We start from the raw sequence: 7591 nt of genomic DNA on the forward strand, positions 1-7591 counted from the left end.
CGTTCTAGCGTTTTGTGGAAGGTAGAATTTGTGAGCAAAGAAATTGGATATTTGGCTGAGGAAATCTTGTTTTTGTAGATCACAGAACTTCATTAAGATAGAATCACTGCTAATTACATAGAAGCTACTTGTCTAAGCCAAAATCCATGAGGTTAATATAAACTTACAGTTACACAAATTAGAAGCAAATGGCATATCCAAAACCATAAGGAAACATCCTTATGCCAAGGTGATGAAGGCTGAAGTAAATATGTCTGCACATTTATTTCAAGCTGTTAAAGAGTTTGTGGGTCACTCAGTGGTCCCTTGCATGCAAAAAGTCCAAGAGCTCATTCATGCCATCCTCTTCTTTGTGGCTGGAAGGATATACACTCATCACAGAGCTCTAGCCACTCCTGGCCTTTACACATTTCTCCAGCTGCTTGCATTGCTCTCTTTCTGTTGTTAGGGGATCCAGTTCCTCCTCTTGCTCTTCCTCCTCCATGAAATCTTTGGACCTGGTCAGCATCTTTCACTCATCTTCCAGTCCCATGTCTGGCTATGGTTCTGAATTCAACACACTCAAGCAGCAACAGTGGCACCTAATCCACTTCGGAATCAAGAAGGACTTATCAGCTGAGGAAAGTTTTAAGCAGTGTTGAAAGTGCAGTTGGCTTCTCTTGACTGCTTCTTGCAAAGTGTGAGAATAGACAAATGACTTACAAAATAATTATTAATGAAAAGGGAAGCAGAACTTAAAGATTTAGACAATTCTCAGCCTATTCATATTAGAAAAAAAATGAGAAAGCCTGTATGGAAGAGAGCATGAAGGGTGTGACCAAATTTGATGAGGAAATTAGCATGGATCAGCTATCTCAATGGAGCCAGGTGCTATTCATCCGGACAATGGGGAGATTAATCAGCCACCTAAATAGAAGTCCAAATAAGATGCATTGCACACTCTATTGTCCAATACAATGGAAGAATGACCCCAAAGACATTTTGGAGAACATCAAGGATATACTTACAATCACAGGCCAAGAATTCAAACACCCAGGGGGCCGAGCAATTTCAAATGAGGGGCCACTACTGTTCAGAACATCATGTCATGGGCTTCCTTACCCCAAACTCCATAACCATGCTCCTCAATCACTCCAGGTATGAGTCCCATGTGCTGCACCCAGCAAAGCTGTAGAGGCCTGTCTGCCTCCACCTAGATTTCAAATTATGCCACAGGACCCAGACAGAGGACTGCCTGTGGGGAAAAGCCATTGCAAGGAGCCCCAACAAGGACAATGCCCAGCAAAGACATGGGGTAGGGCTACCCAGAGTCATGGGTATGGGGCTGCAACCACAGTGGGTCCTGAAGTCAGGACCACTGTCCCAGTGGGTCTGGAGTGCAGAGCATTAAGCCAAAGAAAATTATTCTCAAGACTTAAGGTTTGGTTGGGTGTGGTAGCTCATACCTATAATCCCAGCACCTTAGGAGGCCAAGGTGGGAGGATAACTTGAGGCCAGAAGTTCAAGACTAGCCTGGACAATATAACAAGACCCCATCTCTAAAAAAAAATTAAAAGTTAGCTGGGTGTGGTGTGATGTGTCTGTAGTCCTAGCTACTCAGATTTTATTTTTCATACTAAGTCTCATATCCAGTATAGATTTGATACTTATAGCACATCTGGAATAGCACATTTCAAGTGTGGTTAGTGATTACTGTATTGAAGAGTGTAGTTCTGTAATGATATATCAAAATGTATTAATATACACAATTTCAAATAAGGCAGGAGGGTCACTTGAGCCTAGAAATTTGAGGTTATAGTGAGCTATGATTGCACCACTTCACTCCAGCCTGGTGACAGTGTGAGACCCTGTCTCTAAAAAATTTTTTTAATTAAAAAGACTCAAGGTTTAATGTTGTTTGCTCTCCCACCATTATATTTTGGAAGCACATTATATGTTTGATTTCACGGATTCACAGCCAAAGAACAATATGATTCAGAATGAATCATACCTTGAGTCTCACTCATATCTAATTTAGATGATATTTAGATAGGACTTTGGACTTTAAACATTTAAGTTGATGCTAGAATGAGATAAGACTTTGGGGGCTATTGATATGAACTGAATGTATCTTGTGTGTGAGAAAGACATGATTTGGGGAGAACAAGAGCAGAATGCAATGGACTAAATGTTTATGTCCCCCCATGATTTCATATATTAAAATTCTAGCCACCTAGGTGATAGTATTAAAATGTAGGGCCTTTGCTAAGTGATTAGGACATAAGAGCAAAGCCCTTATGAATGGGATTACAAAAAAGACTCTAGAGACTTCTCTCACCCCTTCTGCCACGTGAGGTTACAGGGAAAAAACAGCCACCTAGGAAGTGAGTCTCTGAATCTGCCAGTGCCTTGATCTTGGACTTCCCAGCCTCCAGAACTATGAGAAACTAATTTCTGTTGCTTATACATTTTCCAGTTTTATGATATCTTTGTTATAGCAGCTGGCACAGACTAAGACAGTTACCACACAAACAAACAAAAAATGGGGATTTTATTTAATACAGATTTTAAAGTGCCAATGAAAATGTTATTTCTTCTGTAAAGAACACAAACAACTTTTTGTGACAAACTATAATCAGCATGCTTTTACATTTGAATCTCATTCCCAAAACAAATTTCTTGTATCTATTAAAATTAATAGTGCATGTCTTTTATTCAGCAACTCCTCTTCTGGGACTCTGTATTTCTTAGAAATAAATATTTATAAGGATAGCAATGCTTATAATGATAATAGCAACTCAGAACAAATAAATATTAGAAATAAATATTTATAAGGATAGCAATGCTTATAATGATAATAGCAACTCAGAACAACATGAATGTATATTAGCAAGCTATATATTTAAAAACTGTGATATATCTGCACTACAGAACTATACTGCCCAATACAGTAGTCACTAGTCACATGTGAAATGTGGCTATCACAGATGTGCTAGAAGTGTAAAATCTATACTGGATATTAGAGACTTATGGTGAAAAATAAGTGTGCAAAAAATTTCATTAATGTTTTATATTAAGTACATGCTGAAATGATAATGTTCTAGTTAACTAAAACATAAAATGTTAAAATTAATTATTCTTCTTTATTTTACTTTTTAAAAACTGTGGCCATTAGAAAACTTACAATTACACTTCTGGTTTGCATTGTATTTCCATTGGACAGTGTAAGTGTAGACTGGGAATTGCCAAACGTTTTCTGTAAAGAGCCAGAAAGGAAATATTTTAGGTTTTGCAATATTCCTGTTGCAACTACTCGAGTGAGTTGAGACAATATGTAAAAAAAATGAGCATGATTGTGTCCCAATAAGACTTTTTGTATGGACACTGTGATTTCAATTTCATATAATTTTCACATCAAGAAATACTATTCTTCTCATTTTCCCCCAATCATTCAAAAATGTAAACACCATTCTTAGCTCATAAACCATATAAAAATAGGCAACAGGACAATTTTAGCCCATAAGCCAGTTTGCTAACCTCTTCTATAAACTATCAAGGAGTTATTTTAAAATAAATTAGACCTATCTGTACTATACATACTTTCTCTAAACAATATATTGCAGAGTAGTATGTAGAGCATGATTTTACATTTGTAAAAAAGGCAAAATTATTATATTTATATGTTTACCTAATTCTATATGACCAAAGGACTATAGAAGGATACACACCAAACTGTTTATCTAACTTGTTACCATTGGACGTAAGATGGGAGACAAAAAAGAAAAATTTGTAGCTTTTGGTTTTGTGTCTATGGGTTTCCTGGATCACAGCAATTATGTATGACTCATAATATTGTGATAAAACAAAAGGTACATAAATTTCAAAAAAAAAGTTTTATCATATACACATAAAGACTCTTATTGAAATGTTGATATTATTGTTTGTTTCCTTTGAATATGTTTTCTGTTGATCATAGCTACAAAACCTAAGGAGAAAAACTTAGATCAAAACAAAACCTCAATGACATAAAATGTCTTAAGTTAAAGATATTGTTGCCCTTCAAATTCTACACTTTGCATTAGTAAGTATAGTTAAACCTTATCTGAGCTCTTGATAAAATACAGTATTCTCCTAAGCTATTTTTATTTCAGAAAATACTTAATACATGTCTCTACTTTGAGTTTATACCAGCTATCTATTACTGCATGGCAAATTACTCCCCCAAAATTTAAAGGTCTGAAGCAAAAAGTAAACATTTACTATCTCACACAGTTTCTGTACATCAAGAATTCAAGAACCGTTCAGCTGTTGGTTCTGGCTCACAGTCTCTCAAGAGGCACAGACAAGCTGTCAGCCAGGGCTGCAATCATTTGAAGGCTTGACTGGGGCCAGAGGATTCATTTCCAAGTAGTTCACTCAGATGGCTATTGGCAAAGGCCTCAGTTCCTTGACACATGGACCCCTCCATAGATCCACTCAATGTACTCATGTCATAGCAGCTGGCTTCCCCCAGGATGAGGGTACAAAAGAGAGGAAGGTAGAAGAAAGCTATAATGCCTTTCATAGCCTAGACTTGGGAGTCACACAACCACAATAACTTTTTGGTGAACAGCTCAGTTCTATTCACTGTGGGAGGGGACTACACAAGGGAGTGAATACCAGGAAGCAAGAATCATTGGGCACCATCTTGGAAGCTGGCTACTACACACGTTCCCCAGACATATTCACCAAAATAGCTATGGGCATGGCCTTAAGTCTAACAATTAACCATGTTTTACAAATAAAAATCTGATTAAAATATTCCAATTTTGTGTAGAGATGTATTGCAGGGAAAAACCTTTACATTATATTGAAAGTATATTTAAACTACAACTTAACTATAACAACTGACAAATCAGTGCAAAAAAAAAAACACTTAGAGAACACAGGGTATTTTATAAAAGCAAATTATCTAGCTGCATAAACCACATGCTCAAGTGATTAAACACAAGAAGCAAGGTATTAGATGGAGAAAAATGGTATAGTAAAAATGAACTACTTTAGCTTATCAGTTTCTTGACAAAGTGTACACATAACATAGAAAGTACAGAATTTCATTTGGTAAAATATCAGGTTATTACATAACATATAGAATATATTTTTGGAAAAGGAATTTTATGTATGGAAAAAAGACTAGAAGGACATGCACTGACACTAACTGTGGGTGTCTCTGGATATTAGATTGAACAGGATTGCTTTCCTTTGGCTTATGTGTTTTTATCTTTGATGTCCGCAGAAAATATGCATCACTCACTTTAATGAGAAAAAGACTTATGCAAAAATGCCCATTGTCTGTTTTTTTCCGGCTTGCATTAAGGTATTTCTGTTCTCTAAGTTGCCTTTTGAAGAATTTTGAGATTCATAAGTCATTCTTACAAACCCAAAAAGGGTAAATTACCCATTCTAATGTTTATTCCTGAGGCTATAAGAAGCTAATTGTGAATAGGTGAAATAATAGATAAATTTCATTTACATTAACTTACTTTTATGCTCAATAAGGTCAAAGGTACAGATTTTGTCTCTTTCTGGTCCATAAAATATAGATTGCTATTTTCAAAGTACATCAACAGTGGTAATAGCTATTCCCATTAGTCAGTCATATAATCTTATGAAATATTGACATGATAAAACAATGCAACTGAGAAAAAAACAAAAAGAGCATATGTTTTATTGACAAATAAATGCACAGGTTTAAATTGTCTCTCACCACCTTCATACCTAATTGACATGTTATCAGAAAAATAAAGATTTAAGCTGGCCAAGATCAATGATTTCAAAATGATTCTTTAGTGCAGATAAAAATACAAATTCAATTCAATTCTAATTCATATTTGGGTTCATGCCACTTTGACAGTTACATTTTATGGCAAAATGTACTTTAATTTTATTCAAACCTTTTTCCAGCTTTTCTTAGAGATTCACTTTTTAATTTATGATACTTCCTTGCCCAATTCAAGCTTCATTCACTTTTAGATACTTTGGAAAGATAAATAACTGACACACACTGCCATTCATGAGTAATGTACCGCCTGTATTCTGAGAAAATAAAATAGGTGGCCAAAGAGATATATTTGTTTTAGAAATAAATATGTATCATATGTATAAGTAATAAAATAACAATGAATTAGAAATATGTCATAAAAATGCTTTTCTATTTTACTGAGATTAAATTATACACTGTAATATATACATTTAAAGAATGAAATACCTTAGTTGTGTCTTAAGCTGAATATAACTACTCTTGTATGTAAAGCATGCAAGTTAAGTCATATGTTTACACTTTATTTGTTTGCTACTTTCAGTATATATCCATTGGGAAATATTTTATTTGGCTGGCAAATATTGTATCATTGCAACTGTAGTCAACAAAAACACTTGAAATGCAAGGATACCTCCATGTAGTACTTAACACTTTTCTCCAATTCATAGGTCATACCGAGTACTTTTTATTTAAAAAAAAAAAGTTAAAAAAATCATTTATTGAATACTTTCTACGTATCAGGAACACTACTGGGCACACACTTCTTTGCATACATCATTTCATTTAATCTTTTTTTTTTTTTTTTTTTTGAGATGGAATCTCACGCTGTCACCCAGGCTGGAGTGCAGTGGCACAATCTTGGCTCACTGCAACCTCCGCCTCCCGGATTCAAACAATTCTCTTGCTTCAGCCTCCCAAGTAGCTGGGATTACAGGCACCTGCCACCATGCCCAGCTAATTTTTTTTTTTTTTTTTTTTGTATTTTCAGTAGAGACAGGGTTTCACCATGTTGGCCAGACAGGTCTCGAACTCCTGGCCTCATGATCTGCCTGCCTCGGCCTCCCAAAGTGCTGGGATTACAGGCGTAAGCCACTGCACCTGGCCCATTTCATCTAATCTTACAACCACCTAGCAAGGTAGAAAATATTATCTTCACTTTACAGATAAGGAAACTCACATCAGTCTGAACCCAAAGCCTGGATTCTTACCTGCTATACCTCAGAAAATTAATTAACATGTGGATCATATATTTATGACCGAGTAAGGAAAAAACAACTGTTTTTCCTCTCTTTACTCACACTCCCTCAGTACACATCAATTCTTTGACAGACACCAACTGCCTAAAATTTAACTCAACTGTGCCCTACAACTTAGGTCAATTTTGAGGCTATCTATGTGGAGACAGTGTCAGACCCCACAGGTTAAGAGCTCATTCCCACAAGACCACCCACACTTCAGATACCAGTCACAAGCCCCAGACTGTGACCTGTGCTTCTAACTCACCAGCTATAAATTGAAGGATTCCCATAACCTCCCTTTGGGCTCAATCATTTGTCAGAATAGCTCATTGAACTCCAGGAAACATGTTACTTACATTTATGATCTACTATAAAAGGATGCAACTCAGAAACAACCAAACAGAAGAGATGCTTAGGGCAAGACATGGGGGACAGGAGAAGAGTGTCCATGCCTTCTCCAGCAGGTCATCCTGTATGTGTTCAGCAGCTCGGAAGCTCTCTGAACTCTGTCCTTTTGTGTTTTTATGAAGGCTTCCTTATGCAGGCCTGATTGATTAAATCATCAGCCATTGGT

The 7591-nt window shown here is 36.1% G+C and overlaps 1 pseudogene; it reads right to left on the reverse strand.

The window, feature by feature from the left end:
- Nucleotides 1–262: 262 nt before the first annotated feature.
- On the reverse strand, nucleotides 263–532 carry LOC112132775 (cytochrome b-c1 complex subunit 6, mitochondrial-like; annotated as a pseudogene).
- Between the last annotated feature and the right edge of the window lie 7059 nt (nucleotides 533–7591).

The sequence above is a fragment of the Pongo abelii genome, chromosome 2, assembly GCF_028885655.2.
Source record: "Pongo abelii isolate AG06213 chromosome 2, NHGRI_mPonAbe1-v2.0_pri, whole genome shotgun sequence".
NCBI lineage: Eukaryota > Metazoa > Chordata > Mammalia > Primates > Hominidae > Pongo > Pongo abelii.